The sequence below is a fragment of the Anas acuta genome, chromosome 3 (genome assembly GCF_963932015.1).
Source record: "Anas acuta chromosome 3, bAnaAcu1.1, whole genome shotgun sequence".
Classification (NCBI taxonomy): Eukaryota; Metazoa; Chordata; class Aves; order Anseriformes; family Anatidae; genus Anas; species Anas acuta.
Genome location: NC_088981.1, coordinates 106,914,400 through 106,938,747, shown reverse-complemented (window position 1 = coordinate 106,938,747; position 24,348 = coordinate 106,914,400).

The following is a 24,348-nucleotide window of genomic DNA, read 5'->3' as shown; positions in this document are numbered from 1 at the left end:
ATCATCCTGAACAACTGAAACCACCCTTAAGTTCTTTTATTTCTTGTTAAGTGCTTAGATCAAAAGCAATCACTTTAAAGAGCTCTATGTTCTTCTGTATCCTTGTCTGCCTCTGAACTGACTGCACAATACCTTTGCATTTAGGTTTATAATCAATAGGTTTATGTTTAAAATACTTTTGCCCTTCCTACTCTCATTCCATTTTAATATTTTAAAGCTATAAAAAGATAGTGGTGAAATCTCTCATCATAAACTAGTTATCACTTTAAAGACGTGCATTTCATTTAGAATTTTATATCATCCCCTGTCTCCTGATTTTTCATGGGTATGGTTTAATTGTCTGCACCCCTTTTCCTGCAGGCTACAGTATAGCCTTCTCAAAGTACAAGAATGTCTTAGGTTTGTTTTCACTCACTTCTGTGAAGATAGTCATTAGATGTGCAGTTTCTCCTTCAGTAAGCTTGTTTACAAAAGATTATAAACCAATAATACTCACCAATAATACTGACTAAAAGTTATATTCTGTGTCATTCTGTTACTCTGTGTCACAATCCTTGTCTTCTTTTCAACAGAATAAGTGAAGCCTACTGAAATTAGGTCAAAATTCTCTACTATTTCCATGCCATTTGTCTGCCTTCTGAGATAAATACTTCCTAAAACTTGCTGGATCAATTGTGCTACATAACGCAGTTCAGGATTCCTGAAAGATCTAAAACTAGCAGTTACTCTAGAAAAAAACTGTCCTAGCTCCTGAGGAACAAAATACCTGAAAACTCCTGGTCAGGGTTCTGAGAGGTGCCAGAGTTCACTAACCAAAATAAGTTTAAGATATGAAAGTAAAGCCAACACTGGTTTTAATGCCCCATAGGATACCAAAGCTCAGTGTTATCTGTAGTCTGGACATAAGCCCTAGCTTTAGAGTTAAAGCTGAGCCACAGGATAATCACAGAATTTCTAGGTTGGAAGAGACCTCAAGATCATCGAGTCCAACCTCTGACCTAACGCTAACAGTCCCCACTAAACCATATATAATGTACCTTTTTACCCTGTCTTTAGCCTAAGACTTACTCTATATATATTTCCACTGTTGAAATGACAGTTCATCTCCACTGTTGCAGAAGGATGAGCAGTATTTGAATGGGATTCCTTCTACCTTAGCTACCCAAATTTAGAGATCTAGCCAAATCCAATCATCAGATTCTCTCTAAAGTTACTATATGGACCTCAGAAACTCCAAAGGACTACCCACACCTTCCCAACTCTCTTGTGCTTGTTGATATACTTTGCTACTTACCTTGTGGATGTACACACACAGGTTAGACTGAACACTTAACTTAAATATAACTGTTTTACATGCTATGAACCCCTTGTCTAATAGACATGTCATCCTGTATTTCAAATGCTATAGCCATAATTTGGAGATATGTGAATCAGTTCTATAAAGATCATAGAGTCATAGAATAGCTTGGTTTAGACCGAACATTAAAGATCATCTAATTCCAACTCCCCTGCCATGGGCAGGGACACCTCCCACCAGAGCAGGTTGCTCAAAGCCCCATCCAACTTGGCCTTGAACGCTTCCAGGGATGGAGCATCCACAGCTTCTCTGGGCAACCTGTGCCAATGCCTCACCAGCCTCACAGTAAAGAATTCCCTCCTTATATCTGTTCTAAACATGCATTCTTTCAGTTTAAAACTTAATCCCTGTCCTATCACTCTGTTACCTAGTAAAAAAATCCTTCCCTGTCTTTCTTGTATGCCCTCTTTAGGTACAGAAGGGCTGCTATAACTTCTTCTCCAGGCTGAACAACTCCAACTCCCTCAGCCTTTCTACATAGGAGAGGTGCTCCAGCCCTCTGATCATCTTTGTGGGCCTCCTCTGAGCTCATTCTAATATACCCATGTCCTTCCTGTGCTGGGGGCCCCAGAGCTGAATGCAGTGCTCCAGGTGGGGTCTCACAAGAGCAGATTAGAGAGGGAGAGTCATCTTCCTTTACCTTCTGCCCATGCTTCTTTAGATGCAGCCCAGTGCATAATCAGCCTTCTGTGCTGCAAGCTCACACTGCAGCATCATGTTGAGCTTCTCATCAGCCAGCATCCCACACCAAGCCCTTCTCAAGGCTGATCTCAATTTATTTTCTGCCCAGCCTGTATTTGTGCTTGAGATTGATTTGATCCAGGTGCGCTTGTCCTTGTTGAACTTCTTGACGTTTATATGGGCCCACCTCTTGAGCCTGTCAAGAGCCTTCTGTATAGCATCCCTTCCACACAGGAAATGTGTGGAAGGTGTGTCTTTCATGCTGTAAGATCAGCAATAGCAGTTAATGTTATAGAATCACTACGTTGGGCTTTTTTGTTGTTGTTTTTGTTTTGTTTCAGTTAATATTTTCCAAACATTTATAAGAAATACACAGTCTTATTTTTCTCCTTTTAGAAACAGATTTCAAATCAGGTCATTCAACTGGAATTTATTTCAGTCTATCCTCTCTAAAATAGGTGGATTTAGTGTTCATGTAGGTACAAGCTAGATGCTTTAGAATGCACTGAATGGACCAGGATGGCATAGTTCACTCAGACACTCAGAAAACTGACTGATGGTGTTAAAAGCCACATTTTTCATCTACTAGCCTTTTTATTTAAATGACCTTTTCTCTTTCATATTAAGCAGATTGTAGATCTCATTGCCTTTTTCAAGGTCTGCAGACAGAGCACATAAGGAAAAGGGTTCTGTAACTGCAGTGCCTAATAAAGGTCTTGGCAAATTTGAATTCCAGAAAAGATATAGATAAACACAAATGAGTTCACACAAGCTGGATGCAATGTAATTTTACTGAGTGGGTCTCTCTGTAGAGAACTTTGAAGGAAGTTGTGATGTTATCTATTCTGCAGGGACACTAAAAATCCAACAATACTTCCATTTATAAGTTGATATTTGCCCTGAAAAACCCTGACTGTGTCATTCCTCCCCACCATCAACTCAACATACAGTGTACTTCTTGTGTTCTGATGACAGCCCTGCCTCTGGCACAAATGCTTATTAAAACAAACAAACAAACAAACAAAAAACAGTATATGTTATAAAAGTAAAATATTAGTGTTTAATTAAAACTCTAGGACTCCACTAAGGAGAAAGGTAAAAGGTATTTGTAACACAGTCTAAAATAGCCCTTGCTTTCCAGCCCTCAAACATGCCCTCCTCCGTATCTTCAGTCTAAAGTTTTCACCTAAAATTTCTGCAGGCTGCTTGAACCTCTCTGTGAACCTAGGATGTGTGCAAGGAGGCAACCATTATGTACCAGTCCTTCATGCAGGTGTGCTTTGTCAAAGAGCAATCTTCTGCCATGTGGCAAGCAGCACATGGAGACACACCTCCAGAGTATGCATGCACATAGTTCCCAGTACACAAACTGTGCCTGTCACCAGAAACCCTGACCTACATTTCTTGCTAGAGTTCCCAACCAGTTTGGCACAGAATACATGCACCTGTCACTTGCTTTCACCTGCATCACTGGACTGTAGGATCATACTTACATTCCTCACCTATAAAGAACATCTGACAGAGCTGGGGATGTTCAACCTGAAGAAGAGAAAGCTCCAGAGAGACCTCATTGCAGCTTTTCAATTCTTAAAGGGCATTCAATGCTTAAAGGGCGTAGGAAAAAAAAAAAAAAAAAGATAGCAACTTTTTGCATAGGCAGATAATAATAGGAAAGGGGGAATGGTTTTAAACTAAAAGAGGGGAGATGAGATCTTAGGAGGAAATTCTTCACTCAGAGGGTAGTGAGGCACAGGAGCAGGTTGCCCAGAGAAGCTGTGGATGCCCCATCCCTGGAGGTGTTCAAGGCCAGGTTAGATGGGGCCCTGAGCAACCTGATCCAGTGGGAGGCATCCCTGCCTATAGTAGGGGGCTGGAACTAGATGGTCTTTAAGATCCCTTCCAACCCAAGCTATTCTATGATACTTTCTGCATGTTCCCATGGTCCATGGAGCACCCTTCTTTCCCTGCACCAGGATCAAGTGTTGGTGGCTCACTGCACCAAAGATTTGAGACTGCAAGTGACCCCATGTGATTTACTGCCACCGCTTCCTTCCTACTCCTTCCTTCCTTTTCTTCACCCCCCCCCTTGGGAATGCTGAGGTACCAAAATTCAATGTAAACAAAATAATCTTGTTTTAGAGCAAACAAATTAATCAACCAGCAACTGCCACCAAGTATGTCAGTTTGGTATATATGTCTTTCATTAGCAGTAGGAACAAGGTTGACTATTTGAGAATGACTTTGCATTATGCCTGGAGGAAAAAAAAAAAAAAAAAGAGAGAGAGAGAAACAACAACAGAGAAAAAGTACTGAAGAAAAACCTGTACTCTCTGAATCACTAATAAAGTATCTGAAGTTATAACAATTGCTAGGCCAAAATGCAAGCCAAAAGGGTCAAACAAGAGATTATCCTTCTGAACATCTTTCTGGGACAGGCTTCTAATAGTTGTGTACACATCCAAAGCAGGCTGACTGCTGCTTTTGCAGCCTGAGAGGAATGTTTATGGAAACTAAAAGAGGCCAAAGTATGGGGAATAAGGGATGCTCAGAGTGAGAGAGTCTGTTAAGCACCAAAATATTTCCCTACAGTTCTGTGGGAATAGACCAAAATGGCCTGTCTTGTCTTTGATATATGAGTATAAGCAGGGAGCAAGAAAGAGTACATTTGGTGGAGATTTCAGATATTTCTGTCAGGAAGGAGAAAATTAAGAGCAGTACTCTATGACCCACTAAATAGTACTGTATGACAGCTACTTCAGTTAAAGTGTCTACTTTTTCCTGTCCCTGGAAATCACATTAAATCAGCAGAGAAAATAATGTTTATAAAAAAAATGAATGTATTAATAGTTGCCATAAATTGATTATTGCTTTCTTCTAAGCATAAATATCTGGCATTTTAACTGCTTTTGTAAGAAGCAGAAGTCACAATAAAGGTCACAGGTTTGCAAAATCTTAACCAGTAAATACATTCAATTTTTCAACCTAACTTCAACTGTGCTATCAGGCTAGAAGTGAGCTGATAACATGCAGAGAATGAAGAAGATGCACCTAGTGCTGACCAGGGGGACACTGGAGAGTCTTAGCATAGGAAAGGATTGCTACACATTTTACCTCCTGACAGGCAGGGAAAGAAGCCAAAAAAAAATAAAATAAAATGTTCTTGCATAAGCTGAGAGCTGTCTTTTGAGAAGGCTATACTTTTATTAAATAGTGCTCCAAACTGTGGATCAGTATAGTAAGTGTTGTATCTGAAAACATGATGTAATTATATAACTGAAATATAATTAGATAAGACAGTCCCATTTTGCAGTGGGATATAGTATCTTCTACTAGATCATATCTGGACTTCCATGCAGAACTAGCATTTGTTAGATATTAGTCTCCACAGAGAAAAATTTTTCTCATGACAAGAGACACTTAGGTTCCCAGTACAGCCACTGTGAATATGTTCATCTGACCAAAAATAAGGGTGAACATAGGTAAACATAGCTCAGTATGCACTACCAGGGGATCCAGGGCATGCAACCTCCAATAAATCCTGTGTATTTCCTAGAATCATAGAATGGTTTGGAATGGAAGGGACCTTAAAAATCATCTAGTTCCAGGCCCTCCCTGCTATAGGCAGGGATGCTACCCACTAGATCAGGTTTCCCAGGGCCCCATCCAACCTGGCCTTGAGCACCTCCAGGGATGGGGCATCCACAGCTTATCTGGGCAACCTATTCCAGTGTCTCATTATTTCCGTCATACCTTAGCAGATGTTTTGGAAGCCCAAAGACACCTCAGAAGGCCGTAGGTGCCTGATTCCAGGCAACTTTCTTATTTAGGATGAGTTTAACAAACATCCAGGTTCCAATGACAGTAATGGCTGGGTCTCTACTCACTACTCAACGCCAGCATACATGCAAGAACCTACATACAATGGTAACCTACATACAATGCAAACACCAGAAGCCAAGTATGTTATCGTGAAGCTAAATCCCATCTCAGTTCAGAGCATAGCAAAACCAGAGATCACAGCACAAACTATGTGTCAGATTCAGTTTTAAATATGTTGGAACCTACTGTAGCCATGGCTATTTAGTCTTGTTGCTGAAATACCTTTTTATTTTTCATAAAGCCATAGAAATGTAGAATGGTTTGGTTTAGACTGAACCTTAAAGATCATCTAATTCCAACTCCCCTGTCATGGGCAGGGACACCTCCAACTAGACCAGGTTGCCCAAAGCCCCATCCAACCTGACCTTGAACACTTCCAGGGATGGGGCATCCACAGCTTCTCTGGGCAACCTGTGCCAGTGCCTCACCAATCTCACAGTAAAGAATTCCCTCCTTATATCTAATCTAAACCTACCCTCTTTCTGTTCGAAGCCATTATTCCTTGTCCTACCACTACACCCCTTGACAGAGAGTCCCTCCCCAGCTTTCCTGTAGACCCCCCTTAGTTACAGAAAGGCCGCTGTAAGGTCTCCCTGGAGCCTTCTCTACTCTAGACTTAGAAACCCCAACTCCCTCAGCCTGTCTTTGTAGGAAAGGTGTTTCAGCCCCTTGATCATCTTTGTGGCCCTCCTCTGGACTTGTTCTAGTATGTCCATGTCCTTCTTGTACTGGATTCCCCAGAGCTGAACACAGTGCTCCAAGTGGGGTCTCACAAGAGCAGATTAGAGAGAGAGAATCACCTCCCTTTACTTGCTGGCCATGCTTTTTTCAACGCAATTCTTTTATTAACTTAATCCTGCTGAAAGCAACAGAAGGAGAAAATAATCCTTCACTAAGGCGGGAAAGAAACACAAACAGGCACTCACCTATTCACCTGGTGGGGCTACCTGTGAAGTGATAGCAGGGTCATCCTTCCCAACCATATCCCACAGCTGCCTCCACTGTTTGCTTGGAGTGAAGCTGAACTTTGGAAACTTTGGAGCCCATACATGAACCTGAACACCAGCAAGGAGAGAGTGACGTTTCTGCTACTTCTGTAGTTTTCTTTTCACAGTACCTGAGAATCCCAACGTCTTTTTTTTTTTTTTTTTCCAACAAAATTACTCTCAGGGCCACCCTGCAAGAGAATGATACTGTTGTTATTGCTATTATTTCAGTTTTAGAGATGGAAAGTGGGCTGCAGTGAGGCCATAATTTCAAGGTATCACTGTGACTGTAGACACGCATAGCCCTGAGTGAGATTTTTAAAGCACCTCAGACTCTAATTTCAGATGAAAAATTAGATACTTTGTGTCTAAGTGCTTTTGAAAATCCCAACAGGGTCCCATTTGCTGGTTCATTGCCTAACTGGCTTGTAAAATCTGCTGTAGCTTGCTCAAGGTGACACAAAACTTTTGGATGCTAGTTCACAGATTGTTTTCTCCTCTGCTTGCTTTGGTTCAGCCACTAATCCTTTTTTCTGCCTGACTCTAATCCCAAACTCACTCCTAAACTCCATCCAGCATAAACACACCCTGGTGGGACAGGGCTCAACTGGTCAGTTCATCTGCTGTTTTCTTCTGTATATATATAGCAAAATCTAAGGGGCAGTTGCTCTTAGCCCTGTAACTCACCTTGTCTTTTTACTATTAAAAATCTTTCAACATGCAGACTTACTACAGTGCTATGGGTTGCTGATCCCACATATTTTTGTCAGCCACTTAAATACATAGAGCAAAATGGGTAACATGACTTTTCTAAGTATCTGCTCTACCACAGCTTCATAGAAAGGGTAAGAAAAATAAGTAAGTTTATTAATATCTAACATAAATCTTAATCTGATAATACAGCCAATTCATGTTTTCTTCTAGCAAGAGGAGACATGGAAAATAATCTGTCATTGTTTCCTTTTCAAGCACTTTATTCCAGACAGGGAAACTGTGAAGAACATTCTTTTCACTAAAGAAAATAAATCTATTTTCCCATGGTTTATATTTTTAAAGTGTGCATAATACTATTATGTCCTCTATATTCTTTGATGTTTCAATACCTGTTTCAAATGGATTTCTCTGCAATTAGTGAACTTGCTGATATTTGAATCCCTCCTGTGCAAATTGAAAATAATTTAGCTAAATTGGTGCAGTTAAAACTAGCCAAAAAGTTTATTGAGATACTTTTATTTTCATGTATTTTAAGTTAGAAAAATGTTTGAGCTATCCACCAACAAACTGCCTTTAATGTACAGTTATATTATTACATTTAACAAGTGGAAAAAAAAAATCCTTTTATTTTCAGACTAATTCAGTTTCCTTTATGACACAAACTGACATGCAAATTTGAGAACATGTAATTGAAGATGGCACTAATAAATATGAAGAGGCTTCATCCACCAATTAGACAACTGTTCCTCTCAGGTTATCTCAGGAGAGATTGGCCTGTTGCCTGCAAGCTACTTTTCAAACACCTTATATGCCTACAACAATATATACCAAATGACAAAGCTTTCAAAGAGAGATCTGTTCTGAATGTCAGAAATTACTAATTTCTTCGATATCTTATATGATTTTCCAAAGCTATGAAGTACTGTACAGGAGAATTAGTTTATAGCTGTGCTGTAATTTCCCTAGCTAGTAAATTCAAGCTCTATCTCTGAATTTAAATATGTTTTATAATAGGAAGTGAACTTTAGAGTTCTCTATTTGAGTTTGAAATTCAGCACCCGATCTGTGTGATCTAGGCAGCAACATTGAAGTTAAATGTGAAAGAAGATTTTGTACTATATGTAAGAACTTTTGTATCCTTAGAAAAAATATCCCCCCTCAAAAAAAAAAAAAAAAAAAAAAAAAAAATCACGTGTGCTACAAATAGTTTAGAAATCACAATGCAAAAGAAAAGTGGTATGCCATATACATGATAAATGTCTATGAGAAGTTAATAAGGCCAATGCAAGTACACCAACAGGATGCAAACAACAAACAACAAAAATTAGCCAAAGATTTGCTTTCTTGAAGGACTTGAAAGAAGTTATAGACATGTGATTCAGATAGCTTTCTTCACTACATCAATAATGCTGAGTTGTCTTCTGTCCATGTTAAGCTTTAATATCTATTTTTAGCACATATGCAGTATTTTATAGTATATTTGTATAGTATATAGCTTATGTGGTTTAATAATAGGTATATCCCTTCTCTTTGTCATCGGTATGTAGGGCTTTGGTCTTAAAAACATATATTTTATCTATTTTTTAGACTTAGCAAAAGATTTGTGAACATCAATAATCAAGACAACTAAAAGGAACAGTAAATAATTCAAAGGACCTTCTCAGAAGGTCTCCTTTTGGGTAAATAAAATGCTACAAGAAAAAAATACATCATATAGCTCAAATTCATGCAACCATATTTTTTATCTTAAAACACTTTTATTTTGTCCTGCACATTTATGTCGAAAGGCGTTTTTGAAATGGAAGAATTCTGCGGGGAAGGGAGAAAGCAGGTGTTCCAGTTTTCTATAGAGAAAAACTTTATGCAAACCTGTTTTAATCCCAGCCCTTCACTCATAGCAGAGAACATCAAGATCATGACCTTTTTTTTTTTTTTGAAATTCTCATGAAAATTAGCAGTGAGGCACAAAGATGAGACATGGTAATATAGGTCCTGAAGGAGATGTAAAATGCTAACAAATCATTTTTCCTTTTTGCAAGTGCAAAAGTTTATGTTATTGCTGTTAATAACAGCTCAGTAGATCCCAATGAGCAGACTAGCTGGTATTTGGAATCTACAGAATATGGACAAAAATAAAAAGTGTGAACCTGAAAAATACTCTTCAATATATGTAAATAATGTAACTCTAGTAACTTGGAAGAATTTATGAATTTGCGTCATCGCATCTGTCAACCAGCTAGCTGATCCATAAGGTTTACCCATAAGCTGTATAAATCTTCTAAACAGAAAAAGATGGTGGTTGACAAGCAAAGAAATGCACTAAGCAGTTAATAACTTTCATTCCTTGACAGAAGTTTTCTTCTTGTACATAACATCCAAATAAATAGCCTAAATAGTATGAGTTTTATTTTCTCCAGGATTTTCCATGAAAACTTAATATCTGTGTTTCATTTGCATTCAGAACGTCTGACAATTCTGCAGCATGAGCAAAGCCCAGCTCACGTAGCTGATTCAATGAGCATCAATATTCATTAAAAGCAATAATGAAGTGATATTGCCCTGATTTAGAGAACTGACAGGAGGCTGGTGGCAACAGTCAGTGTTGGACTAGAATGCCCTGCCTTGCTCTCAACTCAAGCGTGCATGAGCACTGGCACATGACTCATTAGGTTCTGCTGTTAATCCAGTGCTATCCAACTGAGAACAATGAAGAGTGAATTTCCACTTCAGACTCAATGCCTTTGCTCCATAACACAAAGTTGTGCCTTGCCATGGAATAGGTGAACTGCTTCATTGGCACACTGGGGCCAAAGTCTTAAAAAGTCAGTGCTTAAGTGTATATTTGAATTGTAAGTAAATATCCTAATATTCTGGGGTGGTATTGCATCAAAAAGCTTCAACTATGTCAAAGGACATCTAATGATTTGTTAACATATTTTAGTATCCAAACCTATAAATGGTGTTTCCAGCTATTTCAGAGTACCTCAATAATTAATTAATTTAACAGAATTACAGAATCATCTAGGTTGGAAGGGACCTCTAAGATCACCTAGTCCAACCTCTGACCTAACACTAACAAGTCCTCCACTAAACAATATCACTAAGCTCTACATCTAAACATCTTTTAAAGACCTCCAGGGATGTTGATTCAACCACTTCCCTGGGCAGCCCATTCCAATGCCTCATAACCCTTTCAGTAAAGAAGTTTTTCCTAATATCTAACCTAAACCTCCCCTGGTGCAACTTTAGCCCATTCCCCTTCATCCTATCACCGGGCACATGGGAGAATATACCAACCCCCACATTAAGATGATGTTAAAATGCATTTCATGCATCTGGAACTTGTAGAGGGCCCAAGAAGACCCAAGCAGATTCTTTCCACTCAAAACCGAAAACAAAAGCAAGTTAGGATGTTCAATGCTGATTTTATGCAAAAAAAAAAAAAAAAATTACCTTTGCTGTGGCAATCAGGGACCCAGGCAGAAAAAAAGTAGCATTTAATAGCTTTATGAAGCAACAAATGAACAGAGCAAGAGTTTCCAATTCAAGAGATGGCTTCTACCTTAATGTTGTTAACAATACATGTAGTTTTCTTAACTACATGTTAACTTGTAGTAACAGATGCCTCCTTCCCTCCCCAATCTCCCCCTGACCCCCGCCCCCCTCAAATCCTTCTTTTAAAGGTTTTCCTCTTTCTTGATTTTAAAGAAACTCCTGAGAGGCCACATGCTGAACTGTGCTGGCTTGCCTCACTGCAAATTGTTGTCAAGCTGCTGCAAGTAGTTGTCAGCTGCTGCATCCAACACATGATCCATGAATAGAAGAGCTATCCCCCTAGAGACCACCAAGGGCCACTGCCTGCAGCAAGAGCCCCAGCTATCACTTAGCATTAATAAACACAGATTAGTAAAAGGGCAAGATGCTTCCTGCTTGACTTTGATGGATCAATTTGGCTATGTTTACAAGAATGAATTAAACAGCACAAGAGAATGTTTCCAAGCACAAGAGCTTGACTTAACAGGCCTAAACAGTTAGAATGACCCAAACTGGCACTAGAGTCTCCCAGATGGTTCCTGGACAGTCATCAAAAGCCAATGTGGGCAAGTGGCCATTCTCAATGGGCAGTTTAGCTAAACGCAGCGAATTCTGAAAAGCAGAACTGAAAAGTGATAAGGCTGGCTCTGTGCTGACCATTGGCCTCCATGCCAGAGAATAGCCCTGCCTGCACTTGAAGCCAAATGTAGATGTCAGTATTGGCACCCTGGAGGGCACACATCCTTGGCTGTCTGTGAGCAAGGTTCAGCCCTTGAACTGGGCACACAACTCCCTTGTAACACACCAGGGGAGAGTTATCAGCCTGAGATGTTACCAAACTACCCATTTCCCAGAAGAGTCTTGGACAACAACCTAAAATCATTTCTGTTTGATTGTGTCATGAAATTCTGCAGAAAAATGCCTACAGTTAGCTCAGTCAGGGAGAGGTGGCAAAGCTCTGTTTTGGAGATTAAGTACCAGGGTCCAGTCCCAGCTCAGAAGCATGTTTGTTTATTTTATTCACTGACTGTTTAACATTTAATACATAAACACTGTCTGGGACAAGAAAAAGAACCCACAACTCACCCTTTTTAGGCAAGTTTACTGATAACAAGATTAAAGACTTGTGCTGGTCCTTACATTTTCTGCTTTGTCCAATGGCTCTCCAATTCTTTGCTGCACAGCAAGAAAGCTTCAAGAAAAAAGGGGGAAAAATCTATCAGATGCTAAGATCACGCCTAATTCAGATATTCTCTGTTAGATGGTTTTGAACTTCTACAAGATAAAAAGTGCATGGGGGTGTGTTGCCAATTTCCCATGGGAATTACCCCCAACATCTGATCCAGCTGGACTGCAAATTAAGTAATTTCTGCTTCTCTTTCTGGTTAATTAATTAGTTACTCTCACAAATTAGTAGATGTTGTGCTCATTCCCACAGATATACCATAGGTGTACCATTTGGATACATTTAGACTGAGTATTTCACTGAACTAGGTAGCAAAGTGAATTAAAGGATCCCAATTTGGGAAGAGAGTTAGTGGCAGGACAATTTGCAGGGCAGAACTTTAGGCACTCTTGCAGTTTCACCAATGATAAAAAGGCATCCAAAGAACTGGTTTTAAGATTTTTTCTCCTCAACGGACATCCTAAATTCCAGCTACTTTACTTTTAAAAATTTACTTGACATGTATATATGGTTCAGTAATCCCATGTTCCTCTGTCTCAGTTTTTCATGTTGTATATAGCCAACACTAGTACCTTGCTGATGGGTGAGATTTTAAGAACAGCTACTGAAAACCAGGAAGATTTTCTTGTGCTATTGAAGACTTATTTGGATGTAGTTTTCTTGCATCCCTTACTGTTAAATTAAATCAGTATTAGCTTAAAGACCTTATAGGACACTAAGAATGAAGTTACCTTTCAGCCTAAAAGGCGGCTAGGAAATAAGGAAAAGGACAAGGAAGAATGTAGAAGACCAAAATAAAGGAAGAAATGGGGAGGAGCGGTTTTGTTGTTCAGATACCCAGAAGCACATATCCAGGCAACAACTCATTATAATAATGCTTGACTTGAATAGATGGTAAAAAATAATTTCATGCTAAACTTATGTTTGCATGGTGTTACTTAAAGTGTGTCCCTAAAGTTTGATTGGAAGTATATACACTTAATTATTGCATTGGAATGACAACTGAAAGAAATGCCAGATTTAGAATCCACAATGTATATGTTGGGAATGTTTAGATAACACTAAGAAAGAAAAGGTAGCATCTCTCTGCAAGAGACCACCTTAATATTATCTCTGTCCTTAGTGATAACAATATGCTGAAATGATCTGAAAACAGTTTCCTACAACTCATTCTGGCTGGGTGACCACAGAAAAACAGCCTACATAGAAATTAGATTTTACCATTTTTCATTAAAAGTCTTGAAATTAAAATGAGGCTTAGGTACTACATCTGGAAAAAAAAAAAAAAAAAAAAAAAAAAAAAAAAAAAAACAATATCTCCTTTGCGAAAAACAGCCTGTAATAATAATACTCTGAAGGAAAAACCTCTTCCACACCTTTAGAAATTTCTCTTGTTAAAAAAAAAAAAAAAGTTTTTAATTTCATAAGTAGTTCTGCTGCAAGACTTTAACTGTCTTCTGGGAACAATGTAAAATATTCCTGGCCTGTAGGGATCATAATGCTTTCTCTTCAGACACTCCAGTGGCATTAGAGAGGCTAAAACCAGACTGAAGTGTTCTGGGGTGGGGAAAATAAAGATGTATGCTTCTCCAAGTTATATTACTTCTGAGATTCTTTCCCCTTTTTAAGTAAGGAAGACTGGAAGACAGTGTATCTGATTTAAGTTATTTTACTGTGAATTTCTGCCATATTTTGAGCATATTCCAAGTGGCATTTGAGATATAAATAGCAGAATAAACAGTCAGCTACGCAAGCAAAGTTGAAAAGTCAGAGACCAACAAGATTATCAGTTGTTTCTGCAGTATTCTGACTTGCTCACATGCCAAGTGTAATATCATGTGACGAGCATTCTTTACAGCCAGGAGCTAGATTTGGGATTTCTTTATTTTCCACTGGCACCCCAACATTCTAAAAATAGAGAAAACTATATTAAAACAACAAAAAATGAATGTCCCTTATATTTTACCCCAAATCCTAAATTATATGTTGCATGTCACTGTGCTTCTATGGTTGCCTCATAAACATAAGAACAACCATATGTTTTGGAAGGAAATTCCAGAGGTAAAATAAAATGCTTCTTCCCTTTTAAACCTAGTCTTATTCAATGCTCTGAAGTTGGAAGATGTGTTTTATCCAATATTTGTGTGCAAATAATATTTATGATAAAATAATGATCAGACATAGGACTCTCTCTAAATCCTATTTGATTATGAATTCTACTCATTTGGCACTTCTTCCTGACTATAAGCACAAAGAAATAGACAATTTTGCATAATGAAAACAACTTGAGTAATGAGAGTGTTGTTAGAATGCCAGTCTTTTAATGCTCTCTACAAATGCAAATAAGTTAAAATGATTTACCGATTGCTGAATGAAAACCTGTCTTCACTGGGTTTTGATTTGAGATTATGTCCTCCAGATTTGTTTGTTTATTTATTTATTTATTTATTATATTGCTGACAAATACTTTTTTTTTTTTTAAATGAGCTTTGCCTTGTGTGACCAAAATGTTTAGATCTGCAACATATCCAAGAGCTCTAGTGCATAAGGTTATCATTTGCCTACAAGGACCTACATCTCTGCCAAAAGTACTGTGAAGAATCATGTTCACTTTAATGCCTTGAAATTAGGAATAAAATCAAGCTGCTTTCATGTATTTTATTGCCACTTTCAAAACAGTAGTAACAACATTTGAATGTACTGCATTGGTTTTTGTCACTACTATGCAAAAAGGGTTAAATCTTATTTTAAACACTTACAGTCCAGAAGCCATTTTTAAGATACCCTGAAATTCTGTTTCCTATTTTGACAGTATTTAGGTGTTCTGACTTATCTATTTCAGTGGGAATTATAATTTGTCCCTTAAATCTGCCAGTCCTTTTTAAGTCTTTGCAGTTCATTTTCATACTCAGACATAAGTCACTGTATATCTCTGCCCTGTTCTGGGTTCTCATGTCAGCAGTGAAGTGTTTTCTTTTAAAAACCTGATCTTTCATTGTTGTTTTCTTGAGTGATGGTTGCATTTGTGAATCCCGTGAGCATGATTGCAGTCTGAAACTGGAGACAGTTAATCTAGGAACACTTACTCTGCTGCCATTTAACCACAGTCTCCTGGGATGAGCTGAGCGGGAAGTATGGGATGCCCAAAACATTAACTATATTGGATGAGAAATTGGTGTCAGGTTTCCTTCTGAGCTCTTTCCAAGTACTTGTGATATTTGATTTATCCATTAGTCATATTTGGACTACAATCTCTGGAGTAACTTTTACAGGAGGTGAGCTAATAACCACAAAATATAGATAGTCAGCTAAAACACATCAAGGATAAGCTTATGAAAGTAAAATGGAGTTTCTCCATACTAATATTTAAAGTTATATACTAAAATGCTAATTGCCAGTCTCAGATCACTGTAGAGGGGGAACTGGTACCATAATAACAAATAATGAGATCTAGCTTGCGACACACTATTTGGCAGCTGAAGAGTAAAACAAAGGTCTAAGGTAACTTAGCTATTTAGAGGACTCCACCCAGATACCATTGAGCAAGAGTTGGAAGAGGTTATCATTATTTTCAGCAAGATCCTGTATCATTATCCTGTATCACCCAGCCTCTCTGTGCTACTCCTATCCCGATTTCATTGCAAAGAAAATTCCTCTCTGATTAGACAATACTGTCAGCTTCCATCACCCAGTTCAGTCCTCAGTCCTTCACATTTCTCAGCACCCCTTTTCTAGCACAGAAATCCCTTTACACAACTGCAAAACTCCCCTCAAAGCTTCTCTTTGCCAGAACACTTATCAATGGTTAAGAAACTGCTATTCTGAAGCCTCTTGCTTGCACAAATAATTACATAATTACTTATCTTGTGTCTGTATCTAGCTGTGGTCTCTAGATTTATAAGCATTTAATACAGGGCAATTGAGGTTAAGGAAAAGGTTGTCCATGCACTATTGAAATATAAATATGTACTTAGTTGTGATTCTCTCTATATATATCTGTTTAACCTAGAACACGATACTTGTATGCCATCAGTTAGATATGAGATTTCTGTTAAAAATACTGGCTTTCAGAATTCTTCCTCAGTATTAATTGGATGGGATATGTCACTAAGAATTGTGAAAAATAAATAAATAAATAAAGAATATCCAGTTTTCTTGAGTAACAAGAAGTTTGTAGAAGGAAGCAGTGTGGACCCTGCTGATCTGTGAGGACAGTTTTTATTTCTCACTGATGGGATGGTAAGATAAACAGGAAATAAGGAATATAGGTAGGATGTTACTCCTTACTGGTTATAGCATTTGATAGAACTAATGAGAAATGCATTTCTCTTTAGTATTTTTGAATTAAATTTAAAATTTAATAATTATATTTAATGTTTTGAAATAGTTTAAAATTACTCCAAATATCTTTATACCTCTTATATACTGTTGTGCACTGTGTTCTTTCCATTCCATTTGCAAGAGCCCAGCTAATATATCGTCAAGATCATGATTCTTATCATAATGGCTTCTGTCCCAGGATTCTTGATTTGTAGCCACAGACTTGGTTATAAGTTGTAAATGGTGTTTTGTCTTTCAGTTTATAATCTGGGTCCTAAATTCTGGAGGGTGAGTAAGTTGTAAGTATAAAAATAATATTCTAAAAATAAAATTATTGTACTTCTCTTCATCTAAAGAAGTTATTACTGTTATATTACTGTTATGAGGAAGAAAAATATTTCTAGCAATGTAAATGCTCCCGACTCTCATAGCCCAAATCCATTTAAGTTTCCTTTAGTTTATGACAGGTACAACAGTATGGAGAATCTGACACCTAGTGTAGACTTTTAATGCTTCGTGTAGAAATAGAACTCTATAAGAATTACTTTTCAAAATATTTTCTCATCTTCCACAGTTTAAAATGTTTGTTACTGTGACTTCTTTTATTCTTCTTATTTTCTATTTTATTTTGTTTATTCTACCTGAATGGCTGAAGTTCACATTTCTTTATGGGAGACAAACGTGATGATGTACCTAATTAAAAAAAATAAAGCTAAACATTTTGCTCAAAACAGAAGCATGCCATGTCTGAGAAAGGGGGTTTAGCACTCTCTTTTCAACCTTCAATGTCATAACATTCACAGTAATGAACCACTCTACACAGGGCTCTGATTACATTGTGTAAGAAGGGGATGTAATGGATGATGTGAATATCACTCCATTGAGCTCTTCAGCTATTATCTCTTCCCATCAAATGCAAATCACTAAACATATTACAATTTTCTGTCTCTCTTTTTCTATATATTGCAGTAAATCATGTGAGATGGCTTAGAGAATCAGAATTTTAGATTTTATTCCCTTTCACTAATCTTGAGACATAAATTCAACTCAGCTTAAATCAAGTACATGAGCTGAGCTTTCTGTTTCACATGCTGATCTACCAGTTGTCAGCAACAAGGTGAAAGTGAAATGAAATCTGTATCTCAGTATATGAATTCCTCTTATTGTAAATAATTGCAGTAGTGCCATAAAGCTACTCACAGAATGAATACATAACAGAGGTATGTCTCTAAAATGCTTACACTACAACTTGAAGACAAATGAAAGACAGAACACATCAATGTAATAAAAATGAAATAAATTAGGTATAAAACTCTTGCAGCCACATAAATATTTAAACATCACTTATAACTAGAATTGACTATAACATCAGGAATATCATTTCCAGAAAGAAGCTCTGATAACACTGATAAATTCGAGGGGTAGATGTCACCCTGTGCCTTGTCACTGAGTGCTCAAGCAAATCTGAAGTCCCTAAATGACATGCAATCTAAAGAACTACATCTTTTCATTTCATATGATAACAGGGCATTTTATATGGCTATATTTTTTTCTCAGATGACTTGAAAATTGTTCCAGGACATCATAAAGTGTTGAAGGTGGTAATACAAAATACACATATTTTTTCAATATCCGTTTTTCACTTTGATTGTTTTGCATAGTTTATTTTTATCCATTCCCAGTCAATAACAAGATCATATCAGATCTGAAAACACAATGTACCCTTGCAGGTTATAGCACCTACTCCCCAATAGCTAAGTAAAAGAGTTCACTCAGTTATTTTAATATATTTCAATAAGGAACAATCTTTAGGGAAATAAGGAAGCATAGACAAAATAGGTTGTCTGCCCCATCTATCTGAATAAATGCAATTTAAAAGCAAAGTTCTATAAAATAGGAGAATGAAATATTAAATAAAGAGTATTGGAAAGTTGTGAAACATAGAATAATAGCTTTGGCTTTTTAAGCCAGTGAGGGTCTTGAGTGTTTAAAGTGTATAATGTGAAATGAGCCAGATGAAATAATTATTTATCATTGGCTAGCAAAGACTGAATTCTAAATGGAAAACAATTTTCAATTAACTGGTCATGCTACACTTACCTGAGGTTATGTTACATAATCAATCATGAAGAAATGTTATTTGCCTACTGTTCATGAGCTAGATGGTTCTAATGCTCATTTAAAAACTAAAATACTATTTAAAAGAGGGGCCATTGATAAAACTTAACACCCACTGGGAAAAAAAAAAGAAAAAAAAAAAAAGCAGAATGCTGGCAGACACTTTCAATGTATAATTTCAAAATATTTTGAAGAAATGACATAGCTGTTTGCATCTAACATCTCATAAGGCTATTATCCTTCTAAAGTAATTCCTTAGCTACTTTTATAATCAAAGCTATTCAGGTCTCTTTATATTACTGCAGGCTATGAAAGTGGAAGCAGGTAATTAAAGTGGTATGTAAATGTATGAATATGCTAAGCTCACCCCTCAGACTCAAAGATAAAATCTTTGCAGCACTGGGGTCAGAGTCAAATTTTCCTTTGTCACTGAGGACATGTATCAGAACTGATTCCTTTAGTGTCTCAAGCTTCTCTCAAGCAATTCACCTGCATAATTTCTGCCTATTTCCTTCTTTTCACTTGCTGGCTATAAGGTTGGGATGAACTGTTATTGTTTTCAACTTGCCTATAAAGCACTTGAGCACAGAACGTAATTTGTTCTGGCTTTTTAGTTGCTCAGTGCAAAGAATGTATTGTGATTAAGATCTGTGATTAGGATCTTCAGGATCTTTTGTAATATAAATAAATATCAATAATGCTCACGTCTTGGAATAGCCTAGGTTTCCTGTGCAGAAATATTCACTTAAAAATTGATACACACATGAGGAAATGGGAGGTGATAATCAGGATAATTGAAAACATTTTAAAATATAAGTAATTACTTACATCCATTCTTAAAGCAAATGGATTATTGAATTAATTTAATCCAATAAATACGTTATTTTATAAATATACAAAAAAAGTGGTGATATTTATAGAGTACCTAAAGGGAATTCTATTTCCCACAAATACAAATTGTCCAACTAACTTGAAAGAAACAGCTTGTGCTTAACAGTAAGCATGTGCATAAAGATTTGCAGTAACTATATAGTAGGAGGCACTATCTGGAGAATGCAGCAAACACTTTCTTCTAAATACCACCACTGAATCACCCTAGGACTTTGAAACACTTTATAAAAGCTAATTATCTTCCTTGTATACTGAACTCTTAATCAGAGGAACTCAGCATCTTTTGCTGTAATTAATTAATTTCATCTCATGAGACCACAGTAAGGTAGGAAAATATTATTGTCCTTTCGGCAGCCTGGCAAAACAGGTAACATTTAAGACACTTCTACACCTAATTTTGAAAGCATCTTTATTGAAATCAGTTTCAGATATTTTTCAGTTGCTGTGTAAGCTGAGTGTGTACCAACACCAAAAGTCAATAAAAGCATAGTGCTAACAGAAGTACAATGTGTTACAAAGCGAACCGTATTCTGTAAAACTGAAAAAGCATTTTCCCAAAAAGTGCTAATGGGAGAAGGCTATGACTGCATCCCAATACATCCTGTGATTATAGTCCTCCTGTTAGCCAACGGCTTGCTAACTAAATAAGATGCACTCAAGTAGAATTACTGACATGGCTGTTATATATCAGATGACTTTCATCTCAAAACTAATGCAAGCTGTTCAAAATATTGGGGTATCTGGAGTCTCTGGCATACAAGCAGTGCAGGATGAAGCTGTGGTGTTTTCACACTGATGGACAGCTAAGCACCACGCAGCCATGCTCTCAATCCCTCTCCTTGATAAAACAAGGGGAGAAGATATGACATAAAAAGAAAAACTTGTGTGTTCAGATAAGGACAAGGAGATCACTCACTAACTACCATCACAAGTAAAACACACAGCATAGGGAGATTAATGTAATTTATTACGTGTTGCTAACAGGATGGAGCGGTGAGAAAGCTAAAGCAAACACTCTTCATCTCTGCTGCTCCTTCACGGTCACTCTCTGCCCATGCTCCATGTGGGGTCCCTCCCACGGGATGCCATCCTTCCCAAACTGAGCCTGCGGGGGCTGCCAACAGGCAGCTCTTCAAGAACTGCTCCCACATGGCTCCGTACCACAGGGTCCCCCAGGAGCAAACTGCTCCAGCACGGGTCCCCCATGGGCGGCAGCTCCCCCCAGATCCCCTGCTCCTGCGTGGGCTCCTCTCCACAGGCTGCAGCTCCAGCCTGGGGCCTGCTCCTGTGGGGGCTCTCCATGGGCCGCAGCCTCCTCCAGGCCACATCCACCTGCTTCATCAGGGGCTCCTCCACAGGCTGCAGCGTGGAGATCTGCTCCATGTGGGACCCATGGGCTGCAGGGGGACAGCCTGCTCCACCAGGGGCCTCTCCACAGGCCGCAGGGGAACTGCTGCTGTGTGCCTGGAGCACCTCCTGCCCTCCTTCTGCACTGTCCTTGGGGTCTGCCACGCTGAGTCTCTCACATTTTCTCGCTCCTGTCTCCCAGCTAGAGTTATGTAGCTTCCCCCCCCCCCCCCCCCCCCCCTTTTTTTTTCAATCTGCTCTCCCAGAGGCCCACCATTCACTACCAGTTTCGGCTCTGACCAACATCAGGTCCCGTTTGGAGCCGACTGGAGCTGGCTCTGATCTGACATGGGGCAGGTGCTGGACTCTGCTCATGGAGGCCACCCCTGTAGCACTCCTCCTCAACATACCCACATGTTCCCTCCTGTCCCCAACTCCCTACAAACCTTGCCATGTAAGACCAATACTGATGCATTCATGAACTGAACAATGTGGTTCTCACAAATCTGAAGCATTTTTTGTGTTGTGTCTTTTGTGATACTACTGAAATAGGTATTTTCCTCTTAAAAAAGAGGAAATGTTGAGGTATTTTCCTCTACATATAACAAAGATATCAACTGAACACATCAATAGTGTTGCTTTCTTGCTTACTATGTACTGTTCTTCAATAGTATATTTGGTAACATGATAGTAATATGCAATATATAACTTCTGGGTAACCTGCCTAGTGCATCAAACCACACAACAGCAGGAGAAACATGTCATCTGCTAGAAGCTGTTCAGTCTGAGCTTAAGGATTTTTTTACAGAAACCAGCTTTATCAGACAACCAACATTCTTTATTCTTGGTTTGTCCTTTTCTGCGGTTCCCTGTGACTACCACTAAGAACACCAGCAGCATCCAAACAATGAAAGGAAAAGCAGTTTCTCCATTCTTGGTATTGCTGAAAACTTTGTTTAGTCACTTCCTTATCTTCTGCTGTTACTTGTTCCAGGTAACTTCTTAGGAAAAAGCCAGATCTGATCTGACTTACCTCATAAAATATCAAGTTCTTGTATTCCAGCTGCTACCTAAGGTCACAACCAGGAAATATTTTAAATATTGTATGAGAGTTAACCAGCAATCCCCCAGGGTCTAAGGATTCCCTCTTGAAACTGGATGCAGTGGGATTTTCCATGGCAGAAGAACATATCTTCTTTCTCTCTCTCTCATTTTCTTGTTTCCCAAGAATGGAATAATAATAGTTCTGGATACACACAAAATTCTTTGAACATTGCTCAGAGCCAATGATCCAAGTATGATCCAAGACTCTAAGAAGAAGAGACAAAACGTGTGGTTTGCAAACATTGTGTCAAAAGCCCAGTTATATGCAGATTTTTGTCTCAGGTTGTCATGTATCTCTCTCTGATCATTTTTAATCAAACCAGCTCTGCACAATTGGTATACTATTTTGCAAATATAGATTACAATCTAGTGAGGCATCACAGATAAATGTAGGAGTCTTTCACTTCATTTATTAATGTATACAAAGCCATGTGGGGCGGGGAGAGAGGCAGGGGGAAAAAAATGAAGATCTGTACAACTCTATTGAAATCTGACCCTCAACACATTCAGTTCTGTCTCTGCAGCAGAACTCCTCTTAGACTATGAGAAAAAATTTTAAAAGTATCTTTTTTAACTCTTCATTTCCCAAATATCTCCTGGTAATGAGTATCAGTAAAATACTGTAAATTGACAAAAACTGTCAGTATAATGCAAAGTGGTTTTGTTCTAGTGTCTATAATTGCTACCACTACACACAAAGAATAACACACATAATGAATAACACATTCACAAACACTGTGAAATAAGGCTGTCATACATATATATACAGCCACCTGAACTCTGCATTGCATACTGAATCAAGGGATTTCTGAAAACTCTGCTATCAATTTCATTTGCATGAAATTAGAGAATGATTAAAAGAGTGCTTAAGTGTAGAAGCTTATCCTATGTGCATGTACTAAGAAAATTAGTTAAACATACTAGTACTCATGCACAAATATGTATAAATTTTATGTATATATAAATTTTAAATATAAATATATGTGCATATACACATATATATGTATGTGTATGTTCATACGTATAAGCAAATAACAAATAAACTACAATACATAAAAATTATCATTGTTTTTATGATGGATATCCCACTTAGAATACCCTTATATACTGTCTTTCTTAAACTCTCGGATTTCAACTCAAAGAAGACAAATGGAAATGTATTCCTTTTCAGTTGTAGAAATTACTCAGCATTTTTGGTTACAGAGATAGGATTGGTACTTTGTCAGAGTAGTCATTTAATGTATGCCCTGACACAGAAATTCAGACTAAAAATGCTCTATCACCAATACAATATTCCCTCGTGCTGCTGTGTAACTGAACTTCAATTCATTCAAGCATGAAGGTGATTCACTTGGAAAAGATAAGAAATTATCTTGACTTGAGAAGTATTTATAACCTTAAAGATTTAGCGTGAAATCCAAAGTGATCTTAAGAAACTAAAACAACATTCAAACGACTGAGCTACATAGATCCGAAAATATTGCACTGCAGTCACTTCAGTTGGAAGTTCAGCATCCTCTCTGTGATACTTGAGAAATGTAAGGGTATTGAAAGCCTCCAATAGGGCTGAGTATTCTTTGAACTTCACTGACTATAATAATTCTTAAGATCTTCCACTGTCAGCAAGATTCATTCTTCAGCACAAGAAAGCTTCACAGAATTACACAGAATTCCTACGTTATCTGAGCATCTTACTCAACAGTTCTTAGAGAGATGTGTATAAATGAATAGAGATCAGCCTGTAGTTAATTAAAAAAAAAAAATAAAAAATGTTTGGATAGGGTGAATCATAAAATGTAGCCTATGGAAAGAAAAAAAAAAAAAAAAAAAAAAAAAAGACAGCTTTATATGGTTATTTCAGGACATTGATTAAAGAATCTTATTAGCACTTTGTTGTGAATACCCCACAACAGAAGACATGCATAGTAGACAAGTTGCCCAAACAGCTGCCAAATACCATCTAGGGCTATCCATTAATAAAAAGAAACTCTCCCACAATCCTCCTAATCTTCTCCCTGCACGTATATATATACACATATAAATATATCCCTTGATACTAACTCCATGTTGTGACATAACTGTTCAATACATTTTCCATGAACATATCTTATGCCCACACATGAGTCCTAGTCCTCTGTCTAGGTGTGTACACATTTCAGCTCAAGATCTCCAAGTCTCATGGCTCAAGGGAGCCTAAACTCTACTTAAAATTTGTGTCTGGTTCACATTGC